The 12,019-nt window shown below is 58.4% G+C and overlaps 1 long non-coding RNA gene across 1 annotated transcript; it reads right to left on the reverse strand.

The window, feature by feature from the left end:
• Nucleotides 1-8,955: 8,955 nt before the first annotated feature.
• LOC120606819 (uncharacterized) lies at nucleotides 8,956-11,246 on the reverse strand. The gene is made up of 3 exons (XR_005653998.1): nucleotides 10,825-11,246; nucleotides 10,355-10,425; nucleotides 8,956-9,384 (listed from the first exon to the last, which is right to left on the reverse strand). It is a non-coding gene; the product is annotated as an uncharacterized LOC120606819 (long non-coding RNA).
• Nucleotides 11,247-12,019: the final 773 nt, after the last annotated feature.

Genomic DNA, 12,019 nt, shown 5'->3' on the forward strand with positions numbered 1-12,019 from the left:
CTCACACTGCACCTGGTCAGCAGGGGCGGGAGTAGGAGGACTTATGGTCTAGGGGGTGTCCCAGGCCCTCGGCAGATGGAAGAGACTCCCTCCTATACCCTCCGCACCCCAAACCCTCAAGTCAAGGGCACTGGGATCCAAGGTACCTTGCCCCTTGAATTTCTGTCCCTCTTGCTGTTCTTGTCATGTCACTCCTGATCCCCAGTCCCCATTACCTAATCTGCAAATGGGCATCTTCGTAGCTCCCCCTCCTGGGAGTATTAATTGGGGGAATCCCCAAGTAAAGCATTTAACTCTGGGAAATGCTGGAGATTGTTGCTGGCAGGAGGCCCTGGGATCAGCCCAGTGAGCCCAGAGCTCCCTCTTCCCTGCAGGTGGCCATACCTGGGCACCACCCCTCCTACCCTTTCCCAGAGCCCACAGAAGGGGCACCTGGTTTTGCACCTGCCTGCCTTGCAGTGGGGCTGGTGGTAGGAGTGGAGGGTGAGCCCTAGGACTCTGCCTTGCTGCTCTCGCCCCCGTTAGGTCCTGATACTGGGGAGTTTCTTACCAGGAGGAGATACTGAGGTTGGGGCCATGGGAGAACACGGTCTGCACAGGCCGCTCCTGGCCTAATCCTTGCGCTCCCATTCTTGGACCCTGGCTGGGATGGAGTTCAGAAAGGGCCCAGTTGGTTTTCCCTCAGCTCAGTCCCCTGCCCACTGTCCGCAGGCACTTGGTGCTATGACTCCCACACCCCAAAGTGTGGTGAGGACAGTGTTGTGTGAAACTGGGATGGGTCTGTGTCCTGTGGCCACTAGACAATCCAGTGCATTCATAGCCCCAAGGCAGTCAGCATGTTGCACCTCTGTGGTTTCTGTGGATTCTTGGGCCACAGCAACTGGACACCAGGCAGCATGCATGTGACCATCCCTCTGTGTATGTGTCCATGTCCATGGCTACTGTGATGTCCAGTCCTGCTGTGTGCCAAGTTGCTTGTAAGCCTGTTACTGTGGCCAGCCCACATCTGAGCGGGTGGTGGAGGTCACCAGTGTGGGTGTGTGACCATGTGCTAAGAGATCTTCCGCCCTCATTCCCTGGGTGACTGTCTGAGTATGGCCTAGGTCAGGTGGTGCCTGCCTGTATAAGTTTTGTGGCCAGGCCAGGTTGGGGCAGGGGTGGTAGTTGTGCCCTGTCTGTGTTGGAAGAGGGAGGAGCTGAACTTTTCTCTGGTTATGTATGGGAGGGAGGGAGGGGCCACCTTCCTTTGTATACCTCCAAATTGTCTCCCAGATCACCACCCCCACAGACCCCAGATCTTGTTTCCTCGGGCCCCACCCACTGGAAGGAGATGGCCCCTGCCTGTGGGGCTCAGCCCAGTTCTCCATCAACACTGACCTTCACATGGTCCAGTGTGACCCCACCCTTGGATCCTTTGTCTTCCAAAGCTATGACGGCACCTCCAGGCCCACGGATCCTAGAGAATAATGGCCATACAGGTCAGCAAACTGGGTCAGGACAGAGTTAGCAACCTCTCACACTATTCAAGGGTCAAAGACCCCACACACGCAGGAGTCAGAAACCTCCACGAATAGAAGTCATGGGTTAAGCACCTCTACGCAAGAATGGGAACCCTGCCATTCACGCGCACGTGCACACACAGGAATCAAAATCTCCGCAAACGGCACAGGAACCCACACACGCACGGGTCCAGACACCCCTACCAACGGCAATCAGCCATTGCCCCCAAGACCATGAGTCAGGTGCCAGCATGGAAGTAGTGCCCTGGAAGTAGTCACAGCCCCCCACAATCACACACAGCTGTGGTGAGTCAGGACTGCATGCAGGGTGGAGATTCCACTGTGGTCTCTGGAGTCCCACCCCACTGGTCAACAGAGGGACCTGGACACCAAGGTCCCTCTGGGGCCTCTTTTCACAGAGCAGACTGGCTTGAGGGGAACCCTAATGGCACAAGGATTGTAGGTAGGGGAAGAGAGAGGTGTCATGTGCACCCTCACTGGCCCACAGAGCCTCCTGGGGATGTGGGGACTGGGCTGCCACTGCCTGCCTACCGCCCGCTGCAGCTGCGCTTCCACCGGCTCTGAGAACAGCCTGGACAGGCAGCACCGCCCCATGGCGGTCGGCTTGGGCATGGAGTGGGGTGGTGGAAGTGCCCCATGAAGGCCAGTGAGCATAGCACAGGCAGCTGTGCCTGTCCAGGTGCACGTGGTTCACATGAATACACGGTACCATAGCATGGGAGAGGCACGAGGTCACCCTGATGGGCTGGCTGTTCTGGCAGCGCTGTTGGCGGTGAGGGAGGCACCATGTGACTCCTGGCAAGGACGGGGTGGGGCTCTGTAATTCCCTGGGCTTCCAGAATGGAGGTACATGGGAGTCTGTAGAGCAGGGAGGGAGGGTTGGGAGGACCTAAAGTGTTTATAGGATTTAAAGTTTCCATGGGAGGATGGGGCCAGTGGGAAGTGGTGGATCTGCAGGGTCAGTGAGGGTGGACGCCCCCCAGCCTGCCCGCCTCCCACTTAGTGCCTCTGCTAGACCCCTTTGGAGACCCCCCCATTTAGAGCCCCTCTCGCTTGGAGCCCCATCCCCAGGAACCAGGCTCTGAAAACACCAACTTCTCGGCCCTCATGCCTGGCCCGAACATGTCTGTGTGTAGTAGTACTCAGCTGAGGGGGGCTGGGGGCCTGGGCGTCTGGACCCAGGGAGGCTGGTTCCAATTCCGCCTCCGTCACTCACCAAGAGTCTCTGTTGTCGACTTCTCTGCTAGCCTAGCTGCTGCCAGGTGCCTTCGGCCTCTCACGCCACTACCACTATGCTGTGTCACTGACCATGCCTGGCTGCAATCCGGTGGTGCTCTGGATGGTCTTCAAGGACATGGTGCCCATTGGGCACGTGCAGGTGGAGCCGCTTCCCTTCCCCTGGGCCGAGCTGCCTTCCCCACTGCCTGCCTCCCTCCCACCCTCCCACAGCCTGGCCTGTCTGCATCTTGGCCTGTCTCTGCTCCATACCCTCAGGTAGCCCAGTTCCAGACCGTGCCTCAGGGTGGGCCCCCAGGCTGTCACCCTGCGCCCCACATGGAGAACTCCAGCCACAGCAGCAGCCTCTTGGGGGGCACAGCATCTGACTTCTCGCACCTCCATCTGTGCAACAACCCCACCCCTCACCCACCCCCTGGCCCTCGTGCTCATGCTCTGTGCTCGGGGTTCTGCTGGGCCTGGGGCTCAGCCTGGGGGTCTGGCAGGGCCCCTAAGAATCCAGTCACGAGACCTTTCCTACAGTAAATGACTCACAGGGTGATCTTGGCCTCATATGGCTGAAGGCGGAGGAAGAGGACTGGGACTCAGTGCCTCTCTCATAGAAGCTGGATTCCTGGCCTTAACCCCACTGAGGTTAAAATGTACCCCTCCATGCAACAGGGAGTCCCCTACGCAACCCTCCCCAACCCCACCATAGCCAGTCTCAGAGCCCCATCCAGAACCCCCAGATCCCTCTCATAGGAAGAAGGCGCCCCCACTCCCAACCTATACATTATGTCCGAAACCCCTGGTCAGATGGAAGGAGAAAAATTAGTAGGTTCTAGAAACACCACATGCTAAAGTTTAAAATTACACATTTTATTCCAAAAGTGAGCTGGCACCAGGTCACTGTGAGTGGTTAAATGAAGACTCCAACTGATGATTCCCCAAGGCCAGGTGGTGAGAAGCGCTGGTTCCAGGATCCACTGCAGGCTGCACTGGGTGGATGGGTCCTGGCGACAGGGACAGCTAGTGAAACCACACCCAGGTGACACTTGTGGAATCTGAGTATAGGTGACACTTCCTGGAGAGACACCGGTGTCCAGGAGATTCCCTGTGGTGAGTCTAAGTTAAGGGCTAAGTGTCCTAGATATCACTGTCCTGCTGCCCAGATGGTCTGTGTCCAGGTGGCGCTTTCCCGTGGAAGCTGTCAGGAGAGGGAAGCTGGCCAGAGTCGGGCTGCTATCCAGTTGGTATCCCATGCAATGTGGTTATATATCCGGGTGACACTGATCTGAGTGATATGGTGTCCAGGTGTCACACGTATCCCTGATTGTCTGCTGCTTGGTGTGTGGGTCACACTCTATATCCCAGTGCATGGAGGCCTTGCCTCCTCCTCAAGGCCTTTAAAGAAAAAAACACACGCACACACAAAACCCCGCAAAACCCTTCCCCCTAGGCCAAGGAGCTCTCCCTCCTGCCCTCCCGGACCGAGGAGGCTCTATGCTTCCTCCAACCCGGACTCAGTCTCCAGCGGTGATCGTGAGCTGCGCAAAGCTGTCCACACTTCCCAGTCGCCATCCCAAGCCTTCCACAACCGATACTTGAGCGCTCGCAGGCGTCTTAGGACCCTTCCTCTCCCAGCCAGGCTCCATGAGGGGTCAGATCTGTCCATTCGCCCCTCCAGCCAGCGGCGCCTCCGGCACCGCGCCGCTGGCCACTCTCGGCGCGCCCGCCCTCAGTCCCCACCGCCCTGCGAAGCCCGGGGCGGCACCGGCGTCTTCTTGAGGTTCTTCCGGGCAGGAGCCGGGTTCGCGCCATCGGCGGGGCCGTCCGAGGCGTCGTCGGTGGGCCTGGTGACAGCGGCCAGGGCATTCATGGTGCCGAGAGCCCGCAGCAGGGCAGGCCCTCGGGGCGCGGCGCGGGCGACGGTGCGGGGCTCCCGGCGGGCGGGCGGCGGCGGCGGCGGGGACGGCAGCAGCGCGCGCAGGGCGTCCAGCTCAGCCCGTAGCTCCGCGCGCAGCGCCTGGAGCCCCGCGCCCAGCTCCGCGCGCACGGCCGCCAGGCCCTCCTGCAACCGCCGCTCGCTCACCTCCAGGACGCCCGCCGGGTAGGTGGCCCCGCCGCGCGGCTCCCCGCACACGGAGCACACAGAGCCGCGGCTGCGCGTGTCCGCCCGCTCCCCGGACCCCGCCGCTCGCGTCTCGGCCCCCGCTGCTCCGGTCCCGGCCGCAGCGCGCTCCACCAGCCGCAGCAGCCGGGGCGCGTCAGCCCGCGCCTCCGCCTCGGCCCGGAGCTGGCCCCGCAGGCGAGCCAGGCGGCCTGGGGCGCGGGCATCTTCAGGGCCCGGCCCGTTGGGCTGAGATCCGGGATCCCGCCGGCGGCCCACGCCTCGCCGCAGTGTCTCGCTCACGCCGTATGCGCTACGCGCCTGGGCCCACGGACGCCCGGGCTCCGCTGCCATCTCGCTGTCGCCGCCACTGCCAGCGCTACCAACGCCAGGCATGGCCGGGAGGCCCAGCCCGCAGCCTAGCGACTGTTGGGGCCCGGGCGACGCGCCGTAGAGGGGGCCCCAGGGATGGCTGTGGGGAACGACCAAGGTCTCAGAGGATTCTGCCTGGGGCCCGGGGAACCCCAGCAAGGCTGAGACCCACCGGGATGGAACCCCAAGGGGCCCTGGGTCAGGCTGTTTGTGGGTCCCAAAAAGAGGTGTGGACCAGCTTCTGGGCAGAGGTGACAGTACGTGGAGCAATAGCTGCAGAAGCCTGGGCACCCAGACCCCAGTCAGGAACTCAGTTCACATCCTCTACTGAAAGCTACTTGTTCCCATCGCAGTCAGGGAAAGGCACACTGACCCAGCAGCCCTTCTCACTAGGTAGGGCCACCTCCAAGTCCAAGCCACTATTATCTCCCTGCTTCATCCCCCACAGTCCACACACAGCTGCAGGAATCCATCCTGGTCATGGGCACTTCAAGCTCTTCAGAGATCTCCATTGCTCTGCACTGTGCCCTGCCCTCAAGAGGCACTGAAGGTCCCAGCCCATCTCCCACTGTGTCTAGACACATCTTTAACCTCCTCTGTAACCCAACAACCTTCTCCACCCCTCTGGGCCTTTGCTTAAACCAATTCTCCTGCCCGGGATGTCCCCCGCCACTCCCATTTGCCTGGCAGATCCCATTCATCCTGCTTCTGAGAGACAGCCTTCCTTGAGGACCCCACACCAACTAGGCCCCTCCCCCCACAGCACCCCTCACAATCTGTTTAAGTGGCTCTCTGTTTTTTGTCCACCTGGTTCTAAGAAAAGGTCCCTGAGCACAGGGCTGGGTCACGCGGTCCTCACTGATGCTAATCATGCTGGATGTTGGATGAAGAAGTAGATGGGTGAAGGAGCCTGGGGCTGAGGGTTCTAGTGTGTCGAGCCCTCCCTACCCCCCTCCCACTCACTCAGGGCAGCCTGTGCACCTCCTCTGGTATTTAAGACCCTTATCGCCATCCCTGCTGCCTTTCCTGTCCCTGCCACCTTCTGTGGGAGCCCCTCACCATTGTACCCAGTCCTTCCTCACCCCAGTGCCTAGTGCCTTCACACATGCGCCCAGCAAAGGGTCATGGGCAGTGCACTGTGGGCTCCTCTGGAGAGCGGTATCCCCCCACTCAGCATGTGGTTGTTACTGCACCCTAGGGGCTAGTTAGGACTGGGTGCCCTGGGGCCTCCCCAGCAAATTGTGAGGAGGGAGGGCCAGGCATGGATCTAAGCTGGGCTGGGAGGGGAGATAGCAAAACAGCTACTGGGACCTGTGTCCCCAGGGCCCATAGGGACCTAGCCTTTAATGCAGCTCCAAGTGTGTGTGGAGGGAAGGGAGGAATGCTGTGGGCTGTTCTCTGGCAGCCCTGGCCCCAGGGCCCTGTAAAGGGGCCTGAGTCCTGTCTATTTGTTAATTCATTCGTTTACTCATTCGTTCATTGCAGCCTGTCTCTCTGGAAGGTCCAGGGAAGATGAGAACTTGGCACTCTTTCAACGCCTCAGACCTCCCGCCCATTCCTGCTGAGTCACCTGGCCTAGTGGGACCTCCAGCATCTGGCTCTGCTGATCCCTTGAGCCTCGTTAACTGGTAACCATCCCCCGCCCTCTCCCCCAGTAATTAAAATATTGCTGACAAAAAAAGCCCCGAATTCCTCCCTAGCCTTCGGGAGCCAGTCTGCGTGACCCTCTGGCTCCGCCCTCTCTGAGCTCAAATTAAGTCCTCATCTGTGAAATGAAGGAGACCCCTCCAGGAGGGGATGGCAAGGAAGCCGGGAGGGTGGGAGAGGGCTCAGGGCAAACTCCAGATTTGCAGACCAGCAGATGTGGCTGTGAGAGGCAGGAGGGGTGAGGGCAGGCTGCCAGGGCACAGGCAGCCTGGGCAGGTAGAGGCTTTGTTGTCTCTGACCATGAGGCTGAGGGAGCATGATAGAAACAAAGCCTTTGCAGTGAGGAGTTTGGGTTCCTGCAAGGGCGGCAGATGTGGGGTCAGGACTTGTGGTAGAAGGTCCCAAAGCCAAGGGTGTGCCAAGGAGCAAGTGCAGAGTTGCGAAGGAAGCCTTGAGAACCCAAGTGGGTCCTGAGTCGGGCTGTGGGAGTGTTGTTGCGGGGCAAACAGGCAAGTGTGGTCAACACGACCCTGAGCCTCTGAGGTCAAGTGCAGTGAGGGTCAAGAAGCGAGGTGTGGTAACCTGGCCCAACCTTCATCAGTGGAGGGTCTGGAGCAGAAGCGGAGGACTGGAAGTGAGGAGATGGGTTGGGGAGTCCTTGCTGAGGCTGGCTGGTCAGAGCAGAGGTAGGTGCCTACGGGGCAAGAAGCAGGAACAAGAGCTGCTGGAGCTGGGGAACCTACATACCGCCAGCTCGCAGCTCCTCACGGCCCAGTCTGCCCAGTGGCTCCCTGCACGGAGGGGCTGACTGGAGCCCAGGGCAGGGTCCAGCTCCTTCACCACTTCACATCCCCTGTCTGTGCCCAGGGCCGGGGGCCAGGCCTGTTGGGGGTGGGGAGACCAAGTGTGTCTGTTAAAAGTCACCAGCTCCCTGGGACTGTTTCCAGCCTGGCCCTGGGCATTCAGGCCATTAGTGGCCTTGCCATTAGTTAACTGTTAACAGTGGGGACTTCAGCAGGGTAAAGGGGAGAAAGCCCTGGGGCTCTGCCTCCGCCCAGAGAAGGCGAACAGTCACTGTGTGACTTAACTGCCATCACCCTTGCACTCTGGCCATTAAACCCTGGCAGCCAGCTAAAGAGGATGTGTTACTTCCCAGAGCTCAAGGGCAGTCAGGAGCCAGGAGAGAGTTCAGTGGGCAGGACCAGCCCAGCTTTGCATGTTGGAGGGCCTCTGGTGGCCTCAGAGGGGACAGGGAAGCAGCCTGTATGACTGTAGCCTCAGTCATCAGAGGAGTGTCTGGAATATGGTCCGCCCTGAGCAATTGGCCACCCAGGAGGAGTGGGGCTCATTCTTAGAGCCAGTCCTGGAGGGGGCGGTATGAGCGGAGGGTCTGGGGTGAGGGCTGTGCTCTCCCTCCTGGTGAGGAACGCTGAGCCTTGGCACAGACTCTGGAGCATGTGCACTTGCCCATCCTGCACTGCAACTGCGCTGCTTCCTCCAGGAGTTGGACTGACTGGGCCTTCATAGGGCAAGTGAGCAAGGCCAGCTTGGCCGGGGCCTGGACCCTGGGTGCTGGTTTCTGAGGAAGGAAAGGTTATCATGTCCGTCGAGCCCCCAAAGTGCAGGTCACATAGTGGGCCTCCACCAACTGAGCCAGCAGGTCTGGCTTGAGGCATTGCTCAGGCCTCAGTTCTGGGCTAGTTCTTCTTACCGTACCTCTGACGTTACCCCACCTGTCAGAGCCCAGGACGAGACTGCTGGCAGAAGATGGTGAGGGCGGCAGAGGTGACAGAGGCTGGGAGGATGTGCAGTGGCCAGAGGAGGCCCATGTCCTGAAGGGCAAGTCTGTCTACTCTGGGAGGCCCTGCCACCCAGAACCAAGCTACTGGTGGCCTCTTGTTTAAAGAAGGGGCCAAAGAAGGGAAGTGACTTGTCCCAGGTGTTATTGCAGGGTCCGTGGCTTCCTATGGGGGCTGGGCTCAGGCACACCTTGTCCCTGAACAGCCCTTGCCCACCAGGCCCTAGAACTGTGCCCTGGCCTCCTGAGGGCTCTGGCTACCCAGGTGTTTCCTGAGAACTGTCCTCGGGAAGGTGACTCTGAAGGGGAAAACCTGGTAATGACCTTGCCTGACCACAGTAATGCGCTCATAACCTGGTAATGACCTTATTTGCCTGGTTCTGGCATCAGAAGCCCTAGAATGTCTGCTCTGGGGTGGCTTTTACCAGTCTAGGCTGTGGCTCCCCGACCTGCCACAGATGGAGCGTCAGGTCCGCCAGCATCTCTGTGTGCCTTTAGGGCCCAGCCTTGGGTCCCAGTGGGACAATCCTAGGTTCCTGATTGTCCCCCAGCCTCCACACAACCTTGGGCAGGTGGCCCCTTAACCACTTTGTGCTTCACTCTTTCACCCACAGATGGGGCAACAGAGGGTCTGTGTTTGGCCGAGTGGGGAGGGCCACTCCGGAGGAACATGCTCTGCCCACAAAGAGGTCCTCGGGGCTCCCCTTCTCCTGCTGGCTAGGCTGGGGTCTCATGTCAAGGCCATCCTCCTGACCGTTGGCGCCTGGAATGGACCACATCCCGTTGTTCCTGGGAAGGGCGTCGGGAAAGGGCATCTGAGGGCTGGGTCAGCCTAACCCCATCAGGATTCCCTCCACCTCCTTGTGACCAAAGGTCACTTCTCTGCCCTCATCTTTGATCTCATAGCAGCATGGAAGCAGCTGGCATGCTCTCCTGGTAACCCCAGACCCTGGCGCTTCTTGCTCCCATACCAACCCCCTGGACTGGGCCGCCATCTCCCTGCCTGCCTCACTTCTCTAGGCCTGTTTCGCCCTTGCCTTCTCAGAGCGAGCCTGTTAAACCTACCTATTAAACCACTGCCAGACATCCTCTCAGGGCTCCCGCCTCCCCCTGCAGAGCCTGGAGCCCTTTGTGCCCATGCAGCCCTGGGGTTGCATGCACCCGCCCCTCAGCGACATGCTCCCTCTTGCCCACCATGCCAGCATTTCCCCACGCCCAGGCTGTGTGCTTCCTGTTCCCTCAGCCTTAGGTCACAATTTACACACTTCTAGGAAGGCATAGAGGGGAAAAAAAAAACAAACCAGCTCTTTCCTACTGTGTCTTTCTTCCCTGTGTTTTTCTTTGGCCAACACTTCTGGTCACCAAATGTATGAAGGTTTTCCCCCATACCAACAAGCGATTCTCAGACACCAGCTGGGTGTCTGAGAATTCAACTGGATTTTGACACTACCTACTGGGAGATATCATCTGATCCCACAGGTCAAGGGCTCAGTCCCACAAGACTGCCTTCCCTACCCCACTTTAAATGCCGGTCACGGCCCAGCTTGATCCCCTGGGCTTCTGACCAACTGGTTATAGATCAGAGATTCCCATAACCTCTTCCTTGGGTTCAATTAATTTGTTAGACAAGCTCATAGAACTCGGGGAAGCACTTAAGTTTACCAGTTTATTGAAGGATATGATAAAGGATACAGATGAGCAGCCGGATGAGGAGATAAGTAGGGCAAAGTCTGGGAAGGTCCCAAGCACGGGAGCTTCTGTCCCTGTGGAGTTGGTGTATGTCAACCTTCCAATGTGTTGAAGCTCTTTGAACCCCATTCTCTTGGGATTTTATGGATGCTTTTTTATGTAGGCATGATGGATCATTTAACTCCACTCTCAGCCCTTCTCAAAGAATGGGGGGCAGTGTTGAAAATTCCAAGCTTTTAATCCTGGCCCGGTGTTTCCAGGGACCAGCCCTCATCCAGGAGCCCACCTAGTGTCTCCTCATTAGAACAAAAGACATGCCTGATACCCAGCAAATTACAAGGATTTTAGGAGCTCTGTTCTAGGAACTGGGGACAGATACCTATATGTATTTTCTATCACCTCACAGAAGGCCTCCCCACGGACCCCAGGGCCCTTCTCTATGCTGCTTCTGCATCTTCCTACATAGCACTCACCATGCTTTATAACTCCTCCTCTCTAGTGTCTGTTTTCTTCAGATTTGACTTCCACCAGGGCAGGGACTCCCCCTGTGTCCTAGAGGTTGAGAAAAGTGCCTGGTACACAGTAGACACATCCTAAATATTTATCTGCCATCAGTGAATAAACGTGTCTACACTGGGCTTGGCATTCAGTAGGCACTCAATAGATGCTGGCTTAATACTTCCAATAATGCGGGGCTGGAGGGGCTCACAGCGGGCCTAGCTGTCCATGCTGGTAGTGTCTCCGTGTCCCTTGTCCAGCATGGCCTGAAGAGGGGCAGGGTCCTCACCCAGCCTCATCCCAGAAGTTTTCCTCCCCACTGGGAGGCAGCCCTGGCCCGGCTCTCTGCCTTCACCTTGCCCTCGACATGCAACCAGGAGGCCGAGGCACTGCACACCTGATAGGGGAGTGGGGTGTGCAGGGAGTGTACATATAGGGCAATGGAGGCGGGGAGACATTTATGTGGTGTAGGGGGAGGTTAGCAAGGAGGGAGTGGAAGAGTTGGGAGTTGTGTATGGGAGGGCCAGGTGGCCCAGGGCAGTGGTCCACAACCTTTTTGGCACCATGGACCGGTGCTCCTATGAGAATCTAATGCCTGATGATCTGAGGTGGAGCTGAGGTGGTGATGCTAGTGCTGGAGAGCGGCTGCAGATACAAATGAAGCTTCATTCACTCACTAGCCCACCGCTCACCTCCTGCTGTGTGGCCTAGTTCCTAACAGGCCATGGACCAGCACAGGTCTGCTCCCCCGGGGTTTGGGGACCCCTGGCCCAGGTGCTAGGACTGGAGAGTGCACGTGAGGCAGTAGCATTGATGGGTCCTAGTCACTCCCACCACCCACCCACCCAGGCTCCTCTGATCCCTTTCACCTCAGCGTGGGAGAGGGAGATACGGGAGCATGAGTAAAACCAATTACCCCAAAATTAGTGACTTAAAGCAACAATAAACTTTTATTATTGTACAACATGTCTGAGTATTCTGTGTTGTTCTAGCTAGAGGTCTCTCATAAGATTGCAGTCAAGATGTCACCGAGTGCTGAAGTGCTCGATCTCTCTTGTGGGTGGCAAATTGTTGCAGACTGTAGGCAGGCCTCAGTTTCTTACCATGTGGACCTCTCTCCACAGGTTGCTGGAGTGTCCTTAGGATGTGGTGTAGGGATCCCTCAGAGTG

Source organism: Pteropus medius, unplaced genomic scaffold, assembly GCF_902729225.1.
Source record: "Pteropus medius unplaced genomic scaffold, Ma_sr-lr_union100, whole genome shotgun sequence".
Classification (NCBI taxonomy): Eukaryota; Metazoa; Chordata; class Mammalia; order Chiroptera; family Pteropodidae; genus Pteropus; species Pteropus medius.